Source organism: Leptonychotes weddellii, chromosome 4 (assembly GCF_054177405.1).
Source record: "Leptonychotes weddellii isolate Sample4059 chromosome 4, ASM5417740v2, whole genome shotgun sequence".
Lineage (NCBI taxonomy): Eukaryota > Metazoa > Chordata > Mammalia > Carnivora > Phocidae > Leptonychotes > Leptonychotes weddellii.
The window spans coordinates 87,411,127-87,434,446 of record NC_138372.1 but is presented as its reverse complement, the minus strand read 5'-3'; the positions used below and the strand labels follow the sequence as shown (position 1 = coordinate 87,434,446).

The window sequence follows — 23,320 nt, the reverse complement described above, 5'->3', positions numbered from 1 at the left end:
ATTATTCTGAGTGAAATATGTCAATCAGAGAAAGACAATTATATGGTTTCACTCATATGTGGGAATACAAGAAATAGCGCAGAGGATCATACGGGAAGAGAGGGAAAACTGAATGGGAAGAAATCAGAGAGGGAGGCAAAAACCATGAGAGACTCTTAACTATAGGAAAAAACTGAGGGCTGCTGGAGAGGAGGTGGGTGGGGGCATGGGGTAACTGTGTGATGGGCATTAAGGAGGGCACGTGATGTGATGAGCACTGGGTGTTATATGCAACTGATGAATTACTGAACTCTACATCTGAAACTGATGATGTACTGTTGGCTAATTAGATTTAAATGAAAAAAAAAAAAGAGTAAAATGCAACAGAACTTAAAACCTCTGTCAAATAAAACAACCTTTTTAGTCTAACCATTTTTCTCTTCATAAGTCTAATAAATATTTCATCTTCAGGAATATTCTAATCAAAACATTTATTTTAGTTTTAATGATTTTCCAAATCGTTCAAATTATTTCCATTAGTCATTTATCTTCTCAAAACTTTAAATTGTAACAGTTAAGTGGACTATAGAGAGAAAACATAGTTTAACAAAGTCTACTATCTTTTAATCTCTATATGCAGTTTTCAAAAGAACATCTTACAAAGCAATTGCTCCAGCCTCTTCAAAAATGTCAATGTCATGAAAGGAGAAACAGAAAAAGAAAAAAAGGCAGGAAGATTAGTCTAAATAGACTGAAGAGTCAAGACAAGTAAAGTAAATGTGATTCTTCTTTGATTCCTAGGTTTTAAAAAAGAGAAAGAAAAGAAAAAATAAAGAAAAAAAGCTACAGAGGACATTTTTGGAACAACTGGGGAAATCTGAACATGGCCTGCATATTAAATACTTCCACTGTCTCATTCTTACATTTCTTGAGCGTGCAAATGGTATTGTGGTTATGTAGGAAAATGTCCTTATTCTTAGGAGATACATGCTGATGGATCACAATATCACGATGTGTGCACCTCACTTTGAAGTAGTTTACTTTAAAAGATTACACACACATGTGCACGTGCAAACACATGAAGGAGACAAAGCACATTTGGCATAGGTTAAAAATTAGTCTAAGCACAAGGTATATGAACACTCAGTGACTCTTCTTTTCCCATTTTTGAAGGTCTGAACTTTAAAAAACAAAGTTGGGTGAAAATAACTACCATTTACTGAGTGATGAATATGGACTGGACACCATCCTAGCATATTTGCATGTATTAACTCAATCCTCACAAGACCCCCTGTGAGTCTTAACATTGAACTTACTACCCACATTTGATAGATGAGTAGCCTGAGGCATTGAGAGGTTAAGTAGCTTAAAGTCATACAACTAGTTGTATGTACCTCTATTCCTGAATTACCAAATTATGAATCAATTTTCATGTGTCTTTATTTCCCTTTTTAATTTGGCCATCTTAACAAGAGAGGGTTGGAATTTTCTTCTAGTCTGTATTCCTCTAAGCTGGTTGGTTCAGTCTGTCTTCTCACCTCATATCAGATTCTTCTGTCATGTCCACAGCTCCATGAAAGAACACAAGATGGGAAACCAGGAGTCAGGGGCTCTGGATCAGAGACTTTGCTAACTCTTCTTCCCCTTCACTTTAAGTCCCAACAGTGCCATGTGTGCAAACCTTGGTTTATTGTACTTGTCTTTATAGTTGTTTGGGTGTTTGTCTTCACCTTCTGCTCTCTTAGAGGCTGTGCTTTTCTTCTTCTTCTCCTTCTCATTCTTCCCCTCTTTCCCCTCCTCCTCCTCCTCCTGCTGCTGCTTCTTCACCTCAATGATACAACTAGTTGTATGACTTTAAGCTACTTAACTGGATTTCAGAAAAGCTTTGCATTTAATGCTAATCTTCAATACTAATAGTAATCACATTTTGATTTTATACACAATTTTAGATGAAAAGAAGTCAGTCATCATTGTTTTCCTATCACAGCCATCCAGTGTGTGTTTGTACTCCCACCATTCCCAGATAAGAATGTCTCACTGTGCCTGTTTGTGAAAACAATGTGGTTCAGGCTGAACACGAGCATTCCCTCTGGGAGTCTACAACTCTGGTACGTGCTAGTCAGAGGATACCGATGTGACTAGCCCCCATAAAAACGAGGCACTGACTCTAATGAGCTTCCCTGGTAGACAGTATTTCACATGTGTTGTCATAATTCAATGCTGGATGAAGTAAGGGCATCCTGTGTGACTCCGCTGGGAGCATGAACCCAGTTTCCTCCGACTTTGTGCCCTGTGCCTTTTCCTACTGCAGTAATAAGTCACAGCTATGAGCAGGACTATACGCTGAGTCTTGTAAGTCCTCCTAGCAAATCACCGAACCTGTGAGTGGTTTTGGAAACCCCTGACATAGGCATGCTAGATCAGATAGTAGCCCCATTATTTGGAGATAATGAACATTATCAAACATTTAACACATTTCCATAAAAAGTCATAACAAAAAGAAATTTAATAGAAGCCATTAAGATTTTGACTTTGGACTGTGTTTTACAATAATTACTTCTATCCAGTGGTTAATATAGGCTTCCCTCATGGGATAAGGAAGCAAAAAGATAATTAATTATGAGAAATTCAATCAAACTTTAAGCTATGAATCAGGTCTCAAGCCTCTAACGTAATGGAATTATTCTTAAGAAATCTCATTTCTATCCCAACCCACCTTCAAAAAGTCCATATAAACCCCAAAAGGCATACGTCTAGAACAGGTTTCTGGAGCACAAAGATTACATTTTAAAAGAAAAGTTCCTGAGGGTTTTGTTTCTGTTTGCATAGACAGGATTAGGGTGATGTCAGAAAGCATCAATGCCCTACCCCCCTGTTTTCTTTCTCCTAAAACAATGTGTAACTCATAGTTATGTGGGGAACAAACTGTTGCTCATTCCTCCAAAGAAATAAAATTTGGAGACAGTATATATTCAACAGTTGTTTAGCTATCTCCTGCATTATATATTTTGATTTATAAATAAGCAATGACATTCACTGAATAAGATGAATAGCATACTTATTTTTTTAATGATTTATTTATTTGAGAGAGAGAGAGAGACACTGTGTGTAGGGGGGTGGTGAGCAGAGGGAGAGAGAGAATCTCAAACAGACTTCACACTCAGTGTGGAGCCCTATGTGGGGCTCAACCTCACGACCCAGAGATCATGATTTGAGCCAAAACCAAGAGTCGGACACCTAGCCGACTGAGCCACCCAGGCACCCCCTTGATGAATAAGCATACTTTATACCAAATACTAAACAATAGTCTAAATAAATTTAAATACTTTTTAATTAAAATAGTTACATTTAAGATCCCCTTAGAGACAACACACAATACTCATTTTTACCTATCACAGGGAAATGTACTTGACCTAATGAGCTATTTTGCTTTGAAATAATTCTGCTAGCTAAGAGAAAGATTAGGTGCTTTGTCAAAACATTAAATCACAGTATGAATGGAGGTAGCTAATAAATAGGAGTGGGGATGTGTAATTCTGATTGCGGGTGAAATGCTTCAATATCTAATCAAACAGCTAAGTGTAAGATACAAATAATTATGCTTTTATGGTACAATATATAAATGTGTAAGAAAAAACACAGCAAGGTGACTTTTTGACAGGATTTTAACTACTGTGCTTTTCCCAACCACTAAACTGAAATTAAGTATGAGGCTAATCATAATGTTCACTGGAAAGCCATTGCTTTTATAACTAAAAATATTTGGTTACTACTATTGAACGTATAAAGCATTACTCTAAGAAATATCAACGCACACGAAATCAGTCATGTTGAACACAGTGAATGGAAACTAATCTAACTTCATTCATTCAGTTATTCCGTCAACACGAATGAACCATCACTGGGATGGTCTTTGCACTCCAGGAACAATGTGAGCAGTACGTTACTGGTGTTAATTCAGGAGCAGGTAAGATACATGTGGGGACACACAAGAGGAAGGGGTCGATTTTACAGATAGCCAAGGGTATGATGGTACAGGAAAATCTTCCTTGCAGCAGTGAGGAACCATTACAGGGTTCAGAGAAAGGGAATTAGAAGGATCAAATTTCTGCTGCAGATCCAGCAGGGACCTAAATACACTGGGAGGAATCAGACACACCTGATGTTAAGTCCTGCCTCTGTCATTTATTTACTAGCTAAGTAAGTGGACTTGAGCAATTTATTTACCTCTGCTCCCTCACTTTCCTTATCTGTAAATGAAGATCATATCTATTCTATTCCACAGGGTTGGTTAAGGATTAAATGAGATAGTGAGATAATCATGTAAATGGTCTGGCACATTGGCACAGAGTATGCATTCAAAAAAGGTTAGATCACTTCTGGAAGTCACATATAAGTAAAAAAACAACTTTAGTTGTGAAATTTAACTGCTTTTTAATGTAATGAACTTCTTGACTAATTTTAGACAGTTGAGAAGAGACAGAAAAATTTATGCCCTAGTTTTTCTTTTTTTTTTTTTTTTTAAGATTCTATTTATTTTATTTGAGGGCTGGGGAGGGAGGGAGAGAGGGAGAGGACGAGAGGATCTGAAGCAGACTAGACACTGAGTACAGAGCCTGACTTGGGGCAGGATCTCAGGACCCTGAGATCATGATCTGAGCCAAAACCCAGAGTCAGACACTTAACCGAATGAGCCACCCAGGCACCCCATTAATGCCCTAGTCTTCATTCACTCATTCTTTTTATTCAAAACTCTGTATCAAGCCTTGCTGCTACCGCTTTATAGGTTAGATTCCATTACAACAAATGTCACATTACAAAAACCAAACATTTCCCAAATATTACTCACATCACTCAAATACCACAACAAAATGATAAACATCAGCAGCCTTTGAGAGTTTGTTGCAAGGAGATCACAATTTTTTTCTGCCATTTTTACTGAAGAAATGTTTTTCTCCTTCCCATACTTTCATTTTGCCACTGTGAAGGTCTACAGAAGCAAAACTTTTATTCAGAGACCAAAATCAACATCTACCTGAAAAACTCTATTGTATCCATATCAGATTTACTTAAAACGACGTTATCATATATGCTCACAAATATCAGGCAAAGGTTGGCAATTAGGGCACTGACCCAAAACTACTAGATGTCAGAATTCATTACAGTATGAAAATTCCTTTCTTACTTGTTCCTCAAATTTTACATTTTAGCATTATGCTTTGCCATCTTTCATATGCTGGAGGTAATTCTGTGTTTGGCATTTGCATCTGTGGCTTAAGAAAGCTATAGGAGTACAAATGTTTTGTGCACCATCATTAAGCAGACCACTCAGAAGAGGACAGCGAAGACGGCAGGTTTTAAAAGTTTTAAACATTGTGGGGCGTCTGGGTAGCTCAGTGGGTTAGGTGTGCAACTCTTGATTTCAGCTCTGGTCATGATCTCTGGGTTATGAGATCAAGCCCCGCGTTGGGCTCTGTGCTGGGCATTGAACATGCTTAAGATTCTCCCTCTCCCTCCCTCTCTCTTGCTCCCTCTCCAAAAAAAAAAAAAAAAAAAAAAATTAATAAGTTAAAATAAGTAAATAAATAAAAGTTTTAAACATTATTTCCCCAAAGCTTATTTTCATTCCTCTTCCTTATAGATGTAACAAACATAATTTTCTAAGGAAACACAATAAAAGGAACACAGAGAGCTATGGATAGCTTTGTAGAGAGCAATTCTCTCCCTAATTTTCAAAGAGAACATTCAAAACTATTTACATCTTTAAATGTTTGCTGCAGTAATAGAGTTAATTATGCTCTCTTCAAGGCCTGCAATTTACAATTAAAGCCAAATAAAGAAAGATCTTAACATTTCATTTTTAAGTCTTTTAGTTTTCAGAATAGAAGATTAATGTGCTTAAACATCTGCAAAATAGGACTTTGATTTAAAAATCTAACACTTGACATATAGGAAGATGTTTTTTTATGATGAATCCCTAATCCCAAAAAGATATAGAAATCAATTTTACCCACTCTGTCTTACCCTAAGAATAGTTATTTTATTGATCTTAAATGTGGAGTGTTTTGGGGTTTTTTTGCCATTTAAGTATTTTCAAATGAAAGTTTATAATTTAAAACTTAAAGTTTTAAATGTACTTAAAGTACAAAATGACTTCCAACTTTAAAGAGAAAGAAGACTAAAGGGGAAACTTTTTTATTTTTTAAAATTTATCATGCATATAGAACAAGGCCAGGAAATTCGAGCCAGGAACTTCAGCCTCTCCTACGGTTACATGAGGGGGCTTGGGAGAGTGTAATGGAGATAATTATTTGCAATGATGCTACTGATGCTACTGTAACTTTGAAAATCATGCCTTCCCCATTCACCTCAACTTTCCCCATACATTTCAAATAGTTAAATCTTCCACACTTGTAACTGATTAATTCTAACTAACAAGTAAGAAAGTAGTTTATACTTGACTATAATTGTACTGCTTTTACGGTTCCAATTTGCTGCCCCCTGAGAGCAATGCTCCTGAAAGGTGACTTCTTCCTCAATTAATTCAAATTCCATTGGGTCAAAACCAATTAAGTTATAGTCGAATATCAGCTTCATTAAATATCCTTATTAATTTTCATAAAACTAGCCACTTATAACCCCGCAATAAGAATTCTCTCAGATTCCTGATTCAATCCTTTCATTGTATTGTACAAAGAAACTGAGGCACAGAAAAAATGAAGGACTTATGCAAGGTTGCCTAGACAGTGAATACCTAACTTTCTTTTTTTTTAATCTTTAATTTTATTTTATTATGTTATGTTAATCACTATACATCATTAGTTTTTGATATGGTGATCCACGATTCATTGTTTTCAAATACCTAACTTTCTTACAAAATTATCTTCTTTCCACTTCCTATTAATTACTACCTAATACAATTATAAATTGTAATACTGGGCTTTAGGGGCCTAAAGCCGCAAGAAAATATTGAGAACAAAACAATAACAACAACGAAACAAATAAAACCATCCTAACTTGACTTCAGGTAAGAGAACATCCCTACAGTTTAGCAAAAACTAGGGAGGTGGTAGGTGGGGATGGTACTACCAATTTTGCTATTAAAATAATCTAAACTCTCAGCCGTCCATTCACTGAAACACATACTGAGTGCCCCGCTTGTGCCAAGCCTTGTGATACGTGATCAAGACAACTGGTGGTCATGTCTACGATAACAGGGTAAAGCTAGCCCTCGGAGCTCTTCAGCAGTTGACCTTCAGGCTGTATGCTAGGAGGTGGCTTCCTTTTTTCCTTCAATACTATTTGTCACGTTCAACTTAACTTGATTCTACTTAAGTAAAGATGTTTGGGTCTTTTTTTTGTGGGTGGGAGGTGAATACTAGTATAAATATTCGCCTGATGAATGTAATTATTCAATGTAGTCCTATGCCAAATTTTTATACAGTGATAAGCAAATTTTTATGCAGACAGAACGTAAAAATGTAATCAACCTATAATTACCTCATGGAGGCAGGGAAGACATCTGCCATTTCATGAAGCAGAATCTTCTAAACTAATCACCTAGAGACATAAAAGTGAAAAGTACACACCTAGAACATTTGCACAGCAAATACTTAAGTTCAGTCATACTTATGTTTAAATTTGAAACTGATTTGCCGCTGACTGAAAGAAAGGAAACAACAAATCGGATGATATAAGGCAAAACTGATTTTTTTTCCCCCCTTGAGGCAAGGACACACTAAATCCATCCACCAGCTTCAACTGACTAGCTTCCAAGTAATCAACACTTGGTACTCCGAACTCAACTATTTTCTAGTCAAGCAAAAACAAAACACACAAATAACTCAAGGGAGGACAACTTTATAACTTAAGAGTTCGTCTGCTTAAAAATAACTATCCCTTCATTCTTTCCCAGGTTGTGCTCACATATGATCACTCTCCTGTAAAAATTACCAGGTAAATTTTAACAAGGTTTTATAGATCATATTTTTAAGGATGCCTCTCCTCACCCACAACTAAAATACCAGAATATTCTGAACAGGTGCTACTTTGGAAGAATGTGATCAAAGAGGACACTATATTCCTTAGGCATTTTTACAGCTGAAACAAATGCTTTGGGGAGTGAAAAAGTGTTTAAACCATATATATGCACTCAATTCAACATTCAAAGGCATATGGAACACCTATTATATGTCAGGCACCGCAATTGACACAGGAGGGAGAATTTACAAAAATAATGATTAGTCCATATCTTTAAAGAGTCCCTAATCTAGTGAGAAAGATAGACGCAATCATAAGGTAATGTATTAATGTTATAACAGAGATCTGGACACATGTTATAAGGATACAGAGTCCTAGAGAAATCAAAGGTCATTTGAATAGCAAAATGAGAGAATGACACTCAGGGAAAACAGTGCCCGTGAAGGTGGACTCATTGAGGTAAGTTTAGAGAAGCTGTTCAATATGGCTTTAATATGATGTGATGGGGGAAGGGGAAGATCACAGGGCAGATGATGAAACCAGTAAATTAGGCTGAGGCCAGAAAGTTGAGGGACTTCCATGTGAATCTAGAGCTTAGAATTTCTCCTCTACACAATTTAAGATGTTGGAGGTCTTCAGCATGAGTGTGGCATGACCAAGACCTAGGATTTGGCAAAATAATCTGGCAACAGCTTGAAAGAGAAACAGCTGAAGGATGGAAAAAACTTCACCCAGAGATCCCAATTACAGTTTATTTTTTGCCTTGGTGAAAGATGAAGTTATTGGCAGAAGGGGCAGACTCAAGAGTCATACTGAAAAGACCAAACAGATATTTGGTGATTTGAGTCATGTGCACATTTACACACTTGAAATGTCACGGGGGTAGATAATAGTCTCCCGAATGAAAAAGAAAACAAGTTCAGTCAAGGTCTAGGATTAACTTTGTATGACACCTCTGTTTATCTTAGAAGCTTATTGTTCTTCTGTGTCATGTCTAGAAGCATCTTAACAAATACTGACTCAGTTCCTATTACTTAAGTAGCAGTTACGATATCAACAATATTCAAGAGATTATGGTTTGCAAATATCTGGTTAAAAGAACTTCATAATTGCAGAAAAAATGGGGCCATAACTGATGAACAACAATACAGAAAATGCTCTTCACAGGCAACCTTTGAGACTTATTTGTATGAATTATGGAATAATCATCTCACGCCACAGAGACTGCATGTGTACAACCATGACATAATTTACATGAAAAGATCACTGAGGAGCATTCATTAGTGATGACTGAAATTGAAACTTTCTCCTAATTTCAGCTGAGAGAATCCATAGTAAGGCAAAAGTAACCACGGAGTCACTTGCTGTAGGACTGAGAAATAGGTTTTTTAAATAATAGGGTTTTTTTTCCTTTTTTCTTTTCTTTGGGTGGGGGGCTGGCTTTGTTGTTTTGCGTTGGGAAAAAATTTCTAGATCTCAAAACGGTAATTTAAGAACAAACAAACCCCTCTCTATCAAAGAGTTTTGGTATATATGTAAACATAACAGCAAGTCTTCACAAAGCCCCTCTTGCTTAACATTACGGTTGCCTGAGTGAAAATGGAATGGTTTATAAATGATACCATAATTTACTCACTTTGTGTAATTTCCTCCCACTCATTGTTAGGAGGGGAAAAAAAAAAATCAAGAAAAATATTTTCTCCCCATCATTTATGCATAATTGTTTTCCTGTTTTGAAACAGCAATGGCAACATCCAACAAAGGCTCCTGAAGGTTTTTTAAAACATCAATCACTTTCACAGTGGGGAGGAGTGATGTAGGATAAGCAAAGATCAATAAAGCTTAGATGTTTCCTCCTGCTCTGACTGCGCTCTCCCATTAGGGAATGCTTCCTGCACTCGGCAAAGTATGACACGGGTCCATTTAGAGCAACAAGGAGAAGCACACCGTTTGTCAGAGGGGAGAGCAGATCAGCACTCACACTCTCCCATCTCCCAAATGGTTCCCTGTCTGGTTCTCTTCTGTCTTTCTCACACCTCCTCCACAGTTAACACAAACAAGCTTGGCTGACTGGGAACTGTGATAATTGCCCCTGAGCCAAGTTCAGCTAACAAGGTGAGTTGTGATAGCTTCAAAGTGCATTTATTTACCACTTCAATGGACCTTCCAGCCTGTGAGGAAAATAGTGGAAAATGAGCCAAGGCCTGCAAAGCCAGCCCCAACTCCAGACCTCTGCCCAGGGAGGTTAAGACCGGCATAAGGAAACCTGAAAAGAGAGGTTTTCACCTTTAAGATTCCCATCTTTCAATCACTCTACAGAGTCCACCTTCTGTCTCTCTTTTTCCCCTTAAAAAAAAAAAAAATACTTCCATGTACACTTCCCAGTGTTTATGTTTATGTTGTTTATGTACCATGTTTCTTTCTTTTTAAAATCTTTGTCTTCACACTTCTTCAGGAATTAGCAGGGATTAAGAAAGAGACTTGCTTGGAAAATCTCTCTTCGTTTGGCCATACTGACAGTCCCAAGAGCCCAGGATGCTCAATAAGGCTGACAGGTAAATACTGGGAGATCGGACCTCTTTCTGTCCACTAGGGTGGCTAAATGGGAACAGTCAGTAGTTGTATTTTCCTGTCTCCTAACAAACCTGCCTTTCTTTAGAAGATAAAGATGATACCACATTACAAAGAAATTGGTCTCTTCATTTAGTCATTCAGTTAACATTTGCTGAATATGTGCTCTGTGCTAAATGTTGTGCTGGGCAGTGTGGACATGAAAGCAAAGCAGTATGATGATTCTATTTTGTGAATAAAAAAATCAAGACCTTATCAGTTCAAAGATTTTTGTGTAACTCCTGGATGTAAAGAGGTCATCTGAGGGACACTGTTTTTATATAAGCTGGCTGGAGTGGAAAATATTATAAAACCTATTGCTGAGCTCTTGCAAAGGCAAAGCAGATAGTGGTAAAATATATGGCAGAAAATAGAGATAAATGCTAAGAGGTCAACAGCCATGGTTTTTGTCAGCATCTAATATTACCGCCATGATAGGCTCTCAAATTTAGATTTGAAATCTTGACTTGCCCCTTGAGTTCCGTTCTCACGTCTAATTGCCTGGTAATGCACGTTCCTCTCTCCTCTTCCTACTCCTGCCACCTTACTATCAGTCCCCAAAACATGTTACCCCTCTAGTAATGCATTCTTCTACATTGTCACATGCTAATACATTCATATGAAGGTAGACATACACACATAAACCCACTTTTTTTTTGTTCTACAAAAGAATAGGATATTAATACATATTTCTGTACATATTTCCTTCCTCATTTAATAATACCTCACAGAAAGTCCCTCTAAGTTAGCTCATATAATGCTGTTTTTGATGGCAATATAATATTTTACATTGTGATATACTATAATTTATTTATCCATTCCACTAACAGGAATTGTTTGTAACTTTCCAAATTATAATAGGGCTGAAATAAACATTCTTATACATACCAGTGCTTTTTTCCTTAGAGGCAGATTTCCTGAAGCAGAATTAGTAGGGCATAGAATATGTGTATTTTCAATTTAATAGAGATCGCCAGATTGCCTTCCTAGAAAGGCAATAACGACTCACATTTCCAACAGCAATGTATGCAAATAACTTCCCACAGCCCCATCCCAAGTAACAGGTGTTTTGGATCATTTTAATTTTTGCCAATCTTATGGATATAACATAATAGTTTGGTATTATTTTAATCTGCATTTCACTGACTGCTCATAAGTCTGCCCATCTTTTGAAATTCTTGACCATCTCAATTTGCTTTCCTAAAATTCATATCCTTTCCCTATTTTCCTACTTGATTATCTTATCAAGCTGTAAGAGCTCTTTGCACATTATACATACAAACCCTTTTATCTGACATCCCTATAGCAAATATTTTCCAAATTTGCAAGTATTAATTTTATGTTCTATTTGCAATATAAGTTTTAACTTTTATATTGCCAAAATTATTTTTTCTTCTTGTCTAACATCTAGATTTCCTGTTTAATTAAGGAGGTTCTCTAAGGGATGAATTCTACTTAAATATCAAAGTTCCTTCCTTCCCACATAAAATATGAGAAATCCTCCTTAAACTGTACTTTAAGAACCATACCCTTTGCTTTTTTTTACATCTAGTTCTTTGGACTCTCTAGCATGCTGTAAAATCTGACTTTCTAATTACTAAAGTAAATAGACTTTTCACAGAAATGTGAAGATAAAAAACTTACTAGATGTCACCTTAAACTTTCTATCCATTACAGGGACTCGCTTCAACATCATTGTCAAAGAATAATCTAATCTCTGCTTGCTCATTTCCAGTGAGGAGACACTTATCACTTCTCTAGACCTTACCATTCCACTAACAGGAATTGTTGAACTTTCCAGAAGTTTCTATTCATTTCTTTCAGAGTGATATCTGTACTTTTCATATTCCTACTGAAATAACCTAAGTAAATATAGAAGAGAATGGAAATTGGACTCAGTAATTTAATGGTGATGCTCTCAGTACCTGAAGATTATTCAATTTCTTCTTCCCTTCCTTCCAATGAGTAGCTACTTTATGCCAAATATTAGAAATACAAAGATAAAGGGGAGCCTGGGTGGCTCAGTTGGTTAAGTGTCCAACCCTGTATTTCAGCTCAGTTCTCAATGTCAGGGTCGTGAGTTCAAGCCCTGCGTTGGGTGTGGAGCCTATTAAAAAAAAAAAAAAAAAAGGACAGGAAAGAAAGAAAGACAAAGATAACAAAAACACAGCTTCCGACCTTAAAGTCATGGAAAAGTAATATGTAGTTAATGTATATATGCATATATCTGAATATATATATTGTATATGAAGGGAAAATACTGTACAATGAAAATGCCTCTCAAGATCTGTTTTAAGGAATTCTAGTGCATATATTAGGTAGTAACTGGAATAATTGCAAATTATAGAAGTTAACCAAGCTGAAGATTGAAAAGGACATTTACAGTATTGAGAAAATTAAAATTTAGCACGGTTTTCTTGAATTTGATTCAATCAATTAAGCTCTAATTAAACTGTATTACCTAGATGATATTATATTTTGGTCAGGCAATATAATGCATTTTATAAGAAATCTAAGAAGCCTCAGGCAATAAATCACGTGTTTTGAAGAGTAATCTGGCCTAGATAAAAATTAATTTAAAAAAATGTTTCCAGCCTGCAAATTTGCTTGCTTATTAAGGGCCAGGTTTTCTTTGCTAATCAGTACTGAGCAAAAAATTGGAAAAATATAAATACAAACATTTACACATCTTGAAAATTTAAACAACTGAAGATTGGTTCAATGTCATAAAAAAAAAATAGGGAAAATATTTCCCAATAAAAGGCAATCCTGATAAATACTAAGAAATTAATAAATCAATAAACAGATAAAATAAACAAAGTGCTAGGAAAATACACAAGCAGCTGATTATCAGTGCTTATTCGGTCAAGGCAGCGGTTTGCTCCTTCTGTGAAATTCCAAGGAACTTTGCAGATCCTTACCTGGGTCTGGAGAGTAATTTGCTTCCTGATTTACTCAATGCTGACAGCCACATTAAACAGACATATGTAGGACTTCAGAGGCAATGAGCTATTGCAAGCATTTATCCATCCATCCATCCATCCATCCATCCATCCATCCATCCATCCATCCTTCCATCCAATTGGCACACCCAATTCCTAATTCTAACATCAAACTTAGAAACATGCAACCTCTTCTAGAACAAAAACACAAGAGAATTCTATTTATATTGACCAGAAATATTATTCTTGGCAAAGACAAATTCCAACAAATTTTATATTGAAGTAGTAATCAATTCAAGTATAATATCTACCTGAAAATTGTCTAAAGTCAAAATATTTGAAAATCATAAATAGCACTAATAACAGGCAAAGAAGTAGCAAGTTAAAACACAATTCCTTTATCAGACTATGAGCCTAAAATAGTATCAGATAAAGGTAAACACAAAGCTGAAAAAAAGATTTTAAAAGATTTTTAAGAGATTTAAATTTCAATTTTAGAATATTTAAAAGCTTCAAAGCCATTTATCTGGTCAATCTGGTCTATTAAAGAAGACCCAGGAATACATAAGAGGATAGCACAAGTATTTGCCAAGGCCAAGACCTCTATGAATCACTGCAGGTCTGATGATGTCAGCTGTTTTGATTGACATAGTCATAATACAGCTCTGTTTTAATATGGCAGAGTTAGCTGAGCTCTCTGCTGTGTTTCCGTATCTTCTACGATGATTATATATACTTTAAGTATTTGTTTACACCTCTGTCTCTGTTAGTCTGTAAGCTCCTAGAGGTAAGACTTTATATTCCTAATAACAAACACAAACTTCAGTCTTAAATGATAATTCAGTTTGTTTTATTAATGATATTGCATAAACAGGATCTTAATCAGTTTAGTTCCTACTATGTTTATCTTACCTTCATAGAATTATAACGTTACAAGTTCAAATATGATTATAAACCATCATTAAAAGAAAGGGACAGTATCCTCAAGAACTAAATCAAAACACAACGTCACATTCTTTGGAAATCTACAAGCTAAGTATCTTCTTGAATTCTAAAAAAGCTTGTGGAACTTTCTCTACCAAGTGTTACATTTATAGGAGAGCCTGGCAAATGGGTTTTAAAAATCTTTAGATACTCTATGACTTCCTTAAATCCATGTATTTAGTACTGTTTCTAATCAATTAGCAGTTATACTAGCTCCAAATGTTTTTGCATCTCTTGAAGTAAACGGAGCATCTGCCTGCAGACAATATAGTCTAAGAGGCATTTTATAAAAATTGATTCCTATGAAAACCTAGAAAAAATCAAGTACAACAAAAGACTATAAAGAGTCTTTCTAACATACATGGGATTTTTTAAATTTGTTTTTGTTTTAATGTATGGTCTTATTTTGAGGATCTATTTAAGCTAGCATAGCAGACCTTGAATCAGGATTTCTTACAAATAACAAAACATGTAAACACACCTAGCTCGTTTAAACCATTATTAACAAAACTCATTAATTTGTATTAAGTATATAAAAGTACTCACATCACCACTCACTAAAGAGCCTTCAGCTGAGCAATCAAAATTCAAAAGGGAAAAGACCCCTAACTAAAACAGAGTTGTTTGTGGACATGTTAACTGAGTTGTCAGTGAGTCAGGCATAAAATGTGAACAGTACTTAAGACTCCTTCGACTTGAAATACTCTAGTACTGGAAATGATCTAAGGTTTCTGCCAAGTTTCCTACTCTAGGGAAAGAGATACTTTGATACATCATTTAACATGTATGAACCATTACTAATTTAGAGATTGTGATTTTTTATAAGCATTTTCACCTTAGTCATAAATGATCAAACTTAACACCACCAATAATGAGACAAACTGACCATGATCTTCTGATGTATTCTTGTCAAAAATGTTTAATCCAAGACTAATCATGAAGAAACAATGAGATGAATCCAAATTGGAGAAACTTCTGCAAAACAACCAGCCTAGAACCTAAAGATGTGGATGCCAAGGAAGATTGAAAAAAGGCTGGGAAATGATTTTAATTTAAAGGAGACCAAATAGGACAACTAAATGCCATATGTGACCCTTGATCAAGGGGTGGGTCAGCTATAAAGGATTTTACTGGGACATTTGGGAAAAATTAAATATAGACTCTGTATTACATATTACTCTATATTACATACATTACATATGTATTAAATTCTCTAGTGTATTATATTCTCTATAATAATTATATAATACTTATATAGAAGTCTTTGTTCTTGGGAAATACATGTCAAAGTATTTGGAGGGAAAAAACGTAATGAAATATTTAGGGAAGAAGAGTCATGATGTCTGAACCTGTTCTCAAATGGTTGGGGGTGGGGACAAAAGGATTTATATACAGAGATAAAGCAAATGTGGCAAAATGTAATCAAATGATAAATTCAGATAGAGTATATGAGTCTTGATTGTTCTTTAAAATTTGAAATTTTCAAATTGTGAAAACTTTTCACAATAGACAGGGGGAAAATAATCAAATGCAAATTTTACAACTGAAAAAGACAATAACTGAAATTAAGAACTTAATAGAAGGGGTTCACAAGCACGTTTGACAGAACAGGGGAACAAATTAGTGAACTGGAGGGTAAGTCAGAAAAAATTATCCAGACTAAAAATACAGAAAAAAGATAAGTATGGCAATGAGTGTATGAGCATGAGACATGGTGAAAAGGTCTCATAGATGTAACTGTAGTCCCAGAGGAGAAAGAGGCTGTAGCAGAAGTAATATATGAAGAAACAGCAGCCAAGAATTTCCCCAAATTGACCTTAGACACCAAACCATAGATTCAAAGCAATACGGACACTTAACAGGATAATCAACACAACAGAAACCATACTTAGCATATCATGGTACAAACTGTTAAAACGAGGAGGAGAAACTCTGAAAAGCAGCAGGGTGGTACCTTCAAAAGAGCAACTCCCACTTCTCAATGGAAAATATAAATCAGAAGAAAATTGAATAAAATATTTTAAGAGCTGGGAAAAAATAATGCCCTACCTAAATTCTATACCTAGTAAAAATACTCTTCAGAAAAAGAGGTGGAATAAAGACATTTCTGAACAAATACAAATCAAGGGAATTTATCATCAGCAGAATTGTACTGAAGGGAATAATAATGAAAGTTCTTCCAGCAAACAAAGAATAATCCCAGAGAGAAGGAATGATATATGATAATAATGCAGATCAATGGAAAGGGTGAAAATGTGGGTAAATCTCAATGATTATATAAAACAACAAAAATCATATCTTCAGTTTAAAATATACAGAGAATCTAAATTCACTACAAGAACAGCCTAAAGGCAAAATGGTAATAAATGGAGTTGAAGTGTTCCAAAGTCCTCACTTTGTCAGAAAGTGATAATCAGACTTAAAAAAAAAAAAAAAAATGCAAGTTTTAACCTCTAGGAAATTACTAAAAGAATAGTAAAAAAAAGATACAACTAACAAGTTAATAGGATAAAATGAAATGATAAAAAATAATTCAAAAGAAGGCAAGAAAGGAGACCGAATGGCACAGACCAGGTGGAATAAAAAATAACAAAAAGATTCAAACCAAAATGTTATTATATTAAATGCAAATGGACTAAATATTCCATTAAAAGAAAGATTATTTTACTGGATCAAAACCAGAAGTATAAGCTACTAACAGAAGAGCACCTTAAATATAAGGATGCAGAGAAGCTGAAAACTACAGGATGAGAAACATACCACGCAACATCATCATAATGAATTGGATCTTTATGCTTCTACGCATTCAACCAAATATTTCATCTACTACAATAATAGTAAAACTTGTATATCACTTATTAAGGTCACCACACTCCAAAGTGGCCTCCAATGATTACTGCCTCCTCCTATTCACCTTGTGAAGCATGCCCCAAACCTACATTAAGTTGGGCTGGCCTGTGTGACCACTAGAATATTGTAACAGTGACAGTGTGTGGTTTCTAAAACTAAATCGTAACAGACATTGTGGCTTCTACCTTGCTCTCTCTGGCATCACTTGCTCTGGGGAAAGCCGGAGGAATATTCAACAGCCCAATGAAGAGAACCATGTGGTGTGAAGAACTGAGGCCTCCTGCCAACAACAGCTCAGGCACCAATGTGCTGGCCATGAGAGCAAGTGAGCCATCATGAATGCATATCCTCCAACCCCAATAAAGTCTTCACATGACTGCAGCCCTGACCTATATCTTGATTGTCACCTCATGAGAGACTCTGAGCCAGCAAGCCACTCCTAAATTCTTCGCATACAGAAACATTAGGAGATAAAAACGTTTATTGTTTTCTTATGCCACTTTATTTTGGGGTAATATATTATGTTGCAACAGATAACTTATACATTTACTATGTGACAGGAACTGGCACTTCAACTTTGATTAATTCATTTTATGTAGAATAATCCATAGAGGCAGAGACTGTTATCATCAGTTCACAGACGAGAACACCAAGGCACACAATAGTTCAGCAACCTGCTCAAGATCACAGTAGTGGAAATGGCATTTGAACCCAAGCAATCTTCCACCAGAGCTGTTTTTTTGTTTTTTGTTGTTTTTTTTTTTAATATTACACTCTACTTTTCACAAACCAGGTCCTGGTCCAGGTAGTGAACTTTTCACCAGCCAGACATTGCTCCAGGTAGTGAACAGACACAAAGCCTACTGGGGGAAACAGACTAAAATAAATTAATGTAAATCATGATGTCAGGGAGATAAGTGCTACGAATTACAACAGAGCAAGTTAAGGAAATATGCATGATGGGAGAGAATGGGGTAACTGGGTAGATAAGGTAGCCAAGTAAGATTTGAAGAGATGACATCTGAGTTGGTATCTGAATGAACTGAGGGAAGCGTTCTGTGGATGATTATGTGGCTATCTGGGGGTGTTTCAGGGGAGGGTAACTAAGAGGGGAGACCCTAAGGCTAGAGTGTTCTTGGTAATATTCATGGAAACTAATGCTGGAACTCAGAAAACATGGAAGAACGTGGTAGAAGCTATGGTCAGCGAGGTAGCCAGGCCAGACCATGTAGGGATTTGTAAGCCATGGTAGGAACTATGTTACTTTATCCAAAGTGCTGTGAGTGGTCATTGAAGAATTCTAAACGGGGAAGTGCAACAATTGGTTAATGTTTTCAAAAGAAAGAATTTTAAAATCTCTGTAAGAAGTGACTTTTAAGAGGCAAGAGTGGACCCGGGGAAAACCATCAGGCCAGCAGAAGTCCAACTCTAGCGGAAAGGTAAGTCAGTTTGACTAGGGTAGGCAGAGGTGGTAAAAAGCTGTCAGATGTGAGATATTCTGAAGTCAGGACCTGCAGAATTTGCTGGTATTAGATATGGAATGTGCGAGAAAGAAAGAAGCTGAAGACAACTCCAAAAGCGTGGGCCTGAATAACTCAACAAATGGAGCTGCCATTTACAATAGAGGGAAACACGTGGAAAGTAACAGGTTGGGTAGAAAGATGGTAACCAGGAGTTCTGTTTTAGACGTGTGATAGTGAGATGCCCATGAAACAACCAGGCAGAGATGGCAAGTAGGTGGTTTAAGAAAGTTGAACCTAGAGACAGATATCTGAGAATCATGAAAGAAGCTCCAAAGGTATTAAATTTTTTACATTTTCTTTAAAGGTTTTATTTACTTATTTGTTTGAGAGAGAGTGCGTGCATGTACACCTATGCGCTAGCAGGTGGAGGGGCAGTGGGAGAGGAAGAGGGTAAGAATCCCAAGCAGAATCCCAGCGCAGAGCCAGACTCAGAGCTGGATCTCATGACCCTGAGATCATGACCTGAGCTGAAACCAAGAGTCAGCCGCTTAACCGACTGAGCCACCCAGGTGCCCTTGCATACTGTATTTCTATGTTTAATTTTTTAAGGAACTGCCTGCCATCACTGATTTCAATAGCTGCTGCACCATTTTACATTTCCACGAACAGTGCACAAAGGTTCCAATTTCCCCACATCCTCACCAATACTTGTTATTTTCTGTTTTGCTTTTTTTTTAATAGTAGCCATCCGAATGGGTGTGAGGTGGCTACTGTATTAAGTTGAATAATATGTTCATATGTGAATGTGGGTGAACATGTGTTTATATATGCACCAAACATCCTATAAAGAAACACAAGAACAGCATAACAGTAACTGCCCCCTAGAAGGGGAACTGGGGAATGATGGGGGGGTAAGAGAAAGAGTTTTTTCTCTTCAGTATTGTATGTCTGAATTACCAATTAAATAGTACACAAAATTTTAATTTTTCTAGATTTTTACTGGTTGTAATGAAATTCTTTTAATTTTCCAGTGTGCCAACCACATTTCTTTTTCACTTGCTTCTTACGCCTTTCCCCCTTTTAATAAGTTATTTTATAAAAGTAAAACTATATACAGAACACTCCTTCCCAATAGTCAACAAAACACTGAATTTGCTAGACTCGATCCAATGGAAGGTTTAAATAATTTAGTAATGGTCTGTTAAAATGTTAGCCACAGATTAGCAAGAGGAATACAATGAAACGTCTGGTGTGGTGAACTGTCAGGGTAAAAAATGAAGGTAGATCTTTTCAAGGAGATAAGTCTGTTCTCTCATCAGCACTTAACCATTTCTGTGATTGTTTTCTCTTTACAAAGACTGAATTCTTTTGTTTGACAATAGGAGATGGTTTTAATAAATCAGGCCACAAGCACTCAATGTTATGTTCCTTTTAAAAATGGTGTTTACAAGGGACGCCTGGGTGGCTCAGTCGGTTAAACGTCTGCCTTCAGCTTGGGTTGTGATCCCAGGGTCCTGGGATGGAGTCCGCTTTGGGCTCCTTGCTCAGCGGGGAGCCTGCTTCTCCCTCTGCCTGCCGCTCCCCCTGCTTGTGCGCTCTCTCTGCCAAATAAATAAATAAAATCTATTAAAATAAATAAATAAATAAAAATGGTGTTTACCAAAATGTGATACTAAAATGAAAAAAACTGGGGCACCTGGGTGGCTCAATTGGTTAAGAGTCTGACTCTTGATTTCAGCTCAGGTCATGAACTCAGTGTCCTGGGATTGATCCCTAAGTCTGTGCTCAGCAGGGAAACTGCTTGAGATTCTTTCCCTCTGCCCCTCACCTCTCTCTCTTGCTCTCATATAAATAAATCTTAAAAAATAAAATGAAAACATTGATGATTTTATAATTTGAAACAGAATATAATTTACATTTGGCAAGCTCTAATGTAAATACACAGACAAGACAGAAGAGATGATGGAAAGAAAATCGAGTGACATTATCGGCAGGTATTAGCTTTCAGTGGGATGGCTATAGATATTTTTCTTGTTAATTTCTACTTCTCTACACTTAAATTTAGTTAAATACATTCTTTTCATTAAAAACTGTAATGGTTATTCGTATCTGCACTATATCACTTACAGGAGCTTCTATTTTTGTTCAGTTAACCTAATAGAGTTACACAAGCCTTACGCTTATTAATGCAGTTAATTCCAGTTAAAATTTTTACATAAACAGGTAAACTGCAGTAGAAACCCTGGATTTCTGTTAACAAATATTTACAACCCAGTAAAGCCTATCTGTTCTCTTCTTACCACCCAGCCCACTTTCTTCTATTTTTGAATTTCCATTGTATTTTGTTAATATATAGATATCTTACTGTTCTTCATTTACACTTTTACTTTCATTCATTGCTTCGTTACTTCTCTCTCCCTTAGAATTCTTAGAGATCAAAGATTATCTCCATATTTCCTAGAGCACCCAGCACAATGTTACATATTTAATAGATAGTTAATATCTGTTAAATTATTGAAACCATAGAATTTTAGAGTTCAAAGAGAACCTGACAAGAAACCTACCACTCCATTCCCATCTCAAGACTTTGGAGACTCCATGTTCTTATCTTCACAAAAAAGTATGTAAATTATAAGAAAACATCAACAGCACACAGCATTTAGGACTTCACATGATTTGCTGATAGTTTTGATGCCTAAAACTATACTGAAAATTCACAGCTTGAATTCTCTCTGGCTTTGAACTGTACTCCAGGGCATTCATTTAGAATTTGCCATGGTTTTCACATATAAATATTTAAAATTCTTTTCAAAGTGATTTTCCTATTTTCAAAGTAATAAATGCCCTTTCAAAATCATTTGCTATTTCAGAATCTGAAAAGTGGGGAAATTTGAATATGAACTACATAATACATAATAGTATTGTATCACTGTTAAATTTCCTGAGTGGGATACATGCTAAAATATTTCTTTTTTTTTTTTTTTTTAAGATTTTATTTATTTATCTGACAGAGAGACAGCGAGAGAGGGAACACAAGCAGGAGGAGTGGGAGAGGGAGAAGCAGGCTTCCCGCGGAGCAGGGAGCCCGATGCGGGGCTCGATCCCAGGACTCTGGGATCATGACCCGAGCCGAAGGCAGACGCTTAATGACTGAGCCATCCAGGCGCCCCCATGCTAAAATATTTCTAAGTGAAACGTCTGCAACCAACTGTCAAATGATTTGGGGAGAAAAAAAATCTGTACTTGTATCTATACACACACACACACACACACACACACACACACACACATGTTAGTTAATATTTTGCTACATTTATGCATACACTATCAGTGAATATGGGTGAAAGGATACGCAAGGGTTTGTTGTACTCTTCTTGCAACTATGCTGAGGCTTGATATTTTTCAAAATAAAAAGGTGGGAGAAAAATATGTATGTTCAAATTCCACCCCACCCCCAACAATATTCATTTCAGGCCTTTAGATCTCTTAAATATCCTTCAAATAACAGGGCTTTGAGGCACTGGCACTTTTATTTAGTAGCAGACTTGAATTTATCTAAACATCACTAAGAAGAAATAGCTTCAGAAGTCAGTTACCTAAGGATAGATCTTATATGTAAATATCAGTACCAGCCTGCTTTTGTACCAAAATGGCATTCACATGTTAAAATATGAGGCACATTTAAATTTTCCAATAATCTTTTAAGAGGTAGGGAAAGTATAAGAAAAGTATACTAGACATTCTTATTTCTGATATTGACAAAGCAATTCAAAAAAAGCCTTCACATTTATAAACATGCTGTCACTTCACAAATACGTTTTCTTTTCCATATGAATTATAAGCTTCAAGTCAGAGTAAGATCCCCAGGTACAATTAAAAAATGGGTTGAACCATCTGAACCAAACACGACACTCTCAGACATCTTAACAATTAGAAGATAATTTTCAAAAGACAACAAGAGAGCTTTCGTGTGTATGAAAAGGAAACTGAACCCCTCAAAGGTTCAGCATCATAATCACAAATCACCATCACTATCACTGTCAATATTAAAGCCTTTCTCTCCTGTCTCCTGAGCATCACAATTAAATAGAGAGTTGGAATACTGTGACTTAGATAAAACCAGTTATACTGAAGTTTTAGTCACAGAGATTAATTTTATCTCTTCTCAAACTGTAAACTAAATTCCCTGGGATTGCAATCGTATTAAAAGGGATGAGGGGAGCAAAAAGGAATGAGAATTTGTCTAAATTATTTTTTTATTGCTAAAGCCAAGTTGTACTTTATATTCTCTTTAGAAATATATATACATGAGAAATGCTGTAAGCAGCAGAATGCACTCCCAAAGATGTCCCTGCCCTAGGCTGTCCTCCTCCATCAACCTGGGAATATGCTACTTTACATATGACAAAAGGGATTTTGCAGATGTGATGAAGAGTATGAACCCTGAGATGCTGAGATTACCCTTGAAAATCCCAATGGGCCCTACTAATCACGAGTCCGTAAAAGGAATTT

General features: G+C 36.1%; 1 protein-coding gene and 1 long non-coding RNA gene across 6 annotated transcripts in view; both read right to left on the bottom strand.

The window, feature by feature from the left end:
* MAGI3 (membrane associated guanylate kinase, WW and PDZ domain containing 3) overlaps positions 1-23,320 on the bottom strand; it is a 230,754-nt gene that overhangs the window by 119,242 nt on the left and 88,192 nt on the right. The window lies entirely within an intron of this gene.
* LOC145720866 (uncharacterized) lies at positions 1,364-21,855 on the bottom strand. The gene is made up of 2 exons (XR_014144100.1): positions 10,123-21,855; positions 1,364-10,088 (listed from the first exon to the last, which is right to left on the bottom strand). It is a non-coding gene; the product is annotated as an uncharacterized LOC145720866 (long non-coding RNA).